This window comes from Asparagus officinalis, chromosome 4, assembly GCF_001876935.1.
Source record: "Asparagus officinalis chromosome 4, Aspof.V1, whole genome shotgun sequence".
Taxonomy (NCBI): domain Eukaryota; kingdom Viridiplantae; phylum Streptophyta; class Magnoliopsida; order Asparagales; family Asparagaceae; genus Asparagus; species Asparagus officinalis.
In genome coordinates, this window is record NC_033797.1 from 17115786 (window position 1) to 17119530 (window position 3745).

A 3745-nucleotide genomic window follows, 5' to 3' on the forward strand; every position below is an offset into this window, starting at 1 on the left:
CTATACGAGTTGTTGCGCCTCTCGAAAGAAACCAGGGAAGCTTTACAAAAAACTTTGGCTGATTCTGAGGTATTCCTCACACAGGTCAAGCCAGCTCCTGAAGAGCCAGAGTCGTCAGTGCAGCATTGCAATCTGGCAGCCACAAAATTCCCTTGCATCGCTTTCACAAAAGAAGATATGCAAGTCAGGAATTCAAAGCATGATAGGCCTCTATATTTCACCGGATATATTGGCTCGAGCATGGTCAACCGGATCCAAGTCGATCCGGGTTCCGCTGTTAGCATCATGCCACTTCGATTGATGTACCACCTCGGAATTCCCGCTAACAAGTTAGCCTCTACAGGAACGGTTATCTATGGTTTCAACACAAGCGGGTCACGACCGTTGGGAAAAATCCGGGTGAAGTGTCAACTCGGAGATCTGAAGTCTGAAGTCACCTGCTATGTGATCGATGCGGAGACTTCCTATAACTTACTGTTGGGTCGTCCATGGATCCACGGTAATCTTATAGTTCCCTCCACCCTCCATCAGTGTTTGAAGTATGTCGACACTAATGAGGAGGTCAAGACGGTGGTCGCGGATAAGCAACCATTCAAGGGGTTAGAAAATTACTTTACTGACTCCCTTCTTTATGGTGCCGAATCCGAAACTGAACCATCGGCCCATGGCACGGACAGCGGAGAAGAAGCTGATACCGAAGCCGGACTCGATTATAGTGAAGGTCTTGTACTAAATGACGTTGAACCTCTTGTAATCGATCTTGACGGTGATGAATCGTCGGATGAATGTTGTAACTGGCAACTTGCCGATGAAATAATAAATCATGATTTAGAGTACTTGCATTGTCTTGATGATGTAATGCAGAAATTGTACGCCGACCCTAGTCTACATATGCCACTTCGTTCGTCCTGTACAACGATGAAACACCTCCAAGATTCAGGCGGAACAACTGTGATCTTACCCGCAAAGACAGGGGGTGAAAAAGAGATAGTTTTTGGAAAAGGAGAATCATCCCCTACTCCAGATAATTTCTTGGACAGTAATTCGGACGAAGAAAAACCCGGGCGACATTTCTCTCGGTACAGTTCGCAAGCGAATGATTATATGGCGAACCGAGGTTATGACCTCTCACTCGGTGAAGGTCTTTATTTTGGTCAAGGTATTAGGGTTCCACCCCGTCCTGCCTATGTACCAAAAGGAAAACCAGATAATTATTACAGTCGTAATAGGGGTCTGGGTTATGCTTCATCATCCGATGACGATTATGGCCAACAGATCATTAACCAATTAATAGATAGGAGCGGACATTCATCCGACACCTCGAATTGGGATTCTGATGTGAGCATTGGAGAAAAGTTCAAAAGTCTCATGTCGAACATGGCGACAGTTGATCCTTCCACAACCGAAGAGGACGATTAATTACCCACTTCGGGACTCGACCCAGATGTAGCAATGCATAGCCTTAACATTAAACCGGATGCCAAACCTGTCAAACAACAACAAAGACGGTTTCGTCCGCAGATTATGGAAGCGATAGAAGCTGAAGTCAAAAAGCTAATTGATTCGGGATTTGTCAGAGAAGAACAACATCCTGAATGGTTAGCCAATATTGTTCCAGTCCTAAAAAAGAACGGAAAAATCAGAATCTGCATTGACTTCAGAGATCTGAATACTGCCTGTCCCAAAGATGACTTTCCTCTACCGATTACGGACGTCATCATTGACAACACATGCGGGTTTGAAAGAATGTCATTCATGGGTGGATTTTCGGGGTATAATCAAATCAAGATGCATCCAGACGATGAAAAGCATACAACATTCAGAACGCCCCTTAGTGTCTTTTGTTATACTGTTATGCTATTTGGTTTGAAGAATGCCGGTGCAACATACCAACGAGCAATGACAAAGATCTTTCAAGAGCACCTTCGAAAGACTGTCGAATGCTATGTTGATGACCTGGTCGTTAAGAGTCGTGATAAAAACGACCATATTAATGATTTGAAGACGATGTTTGAGCTTATGGGAACTCATCAACTGAAAATGAACCCGACTAAATTCTTCCTTGGAATGTCCAGCGGTAAATTCCTCGGGTTCGTCGTCACCACAAAAGGTATTCATATTGATCCTGATAAGGTGAAGGCGATAAACGAACTGCAGCCTCCAAGAAATCTTAAAGAACTCAGAGGATTGCAAGGTCGATTGGCATATATCCGTCGGTTTATATCGAACTTGTCCGGAAAATGTCAACCGTTTTCCAAACTCGCAAAGAAAGGCGTGTCGTTCATTTGGGATGAAGCATGTCAGAAGGCATTCGAAGATATCAAGAAATATCTAGCGAATCCACCTATTCTCGTTGCACCGAAATCAGGCAAACCGTTTTTGATTTATGTCAAAGCGACGAGCCATTCGTTAAGTGCATTACTTGCACAAGACGACGATAAAGGTCACGGACAAGCTATGTATTATCTGAGTCATACATTGGTAGGAGCTGAGTCTCGTTATCCAATGATTGAGAAGGAATGCCTCGCTTTGGTATTCGCGATTCAGAAAATGCGACATTATTTAGTCGGACAGACGATTTATGTCATTTCCAACATAAATCCCGTCCGAGTGTTCATGACCCAACCGGCTTCCATGAATTGGCGTTTGGCCAGATGGGCTTTACTCTTATCGCAATATGACTTGTACTTCAAACAGCAGAAATCTGTTAAAGGACGAGCTATTTGCGACCTTCTGGCAGAAAACCCTACGAAGGATGTAGTCGAATTGTACGACGACCTGCCAGATGAAACTCACGAAGTTAATACCACCTCACATCAACAAGTGTGGCAATTGTACTTCGATGGGGCTTCCCGATCAACCAACGTGGCAAGTGCACCCGGATGTTCTAAAATCTCCTCAGGAGTGGGGGTCGTTTTAGTTTCCCCGGAAAAGCACGTCTTGCCTAGAGCATATTCACTGACCGAACCATGCTCTAATAACGTGGCTGAATACAATGCCTTAATAATCGGACTTAATTTCGCCAAAGAGCTGGGGGTCGAATACCTTGAGGCTTTTGGAGATTCTCAACCGGTAGTTAATCAAATACGAGGAGAGTATGAAGTCAGAAATCGAGACCTGATTCCATACCACCAGGTGGGCATTGAAATGGCAAGCTCGTTTGAAGAATTTTTCATCGAGTACGTTCCGCGTCTCCAAAACACATACGCAGACGCATTGGCAGCATTGTCAGTATCCTTGGCTCAACCTCCCGAAACAGAGCAATTGATTACAGTGAGGACTCACCAGCTCATTGTTCCAATCTACAATTCGAACGCTAAAGAAGTATACTCAACTGGAGTTGAACACGAAGTTCGAGATTGGCGCTTTCCCATTATCGACTACGTCTTACATGGTATATTTCCTAAATATGTAAGAGAAAGGGAATCGATTCGGCGAAGAGCGCCGAGATTTTATTACAACGCCACAGCACAAATGTTGTATCGACGATCGTATGATGGTCTTTTACTTCGTTGTCTATCCGGCAAAGAAGCGGAACGAGCACTCAAAGAGGCACATAATGGGATATGCGGTGCACATCAGCCCGGTCCTAAACTCTGTGATCGACTTAGGAGAATCGGGTATTATTGGCCAACTATGGTAAAAGACGCAGTCGACTACGCACGACAATGTGAAGCGTGTCAATTGCATGCAAATTATATGCACATACCCCCTGAATATCTACATCCTTCGGCGACATCATGGC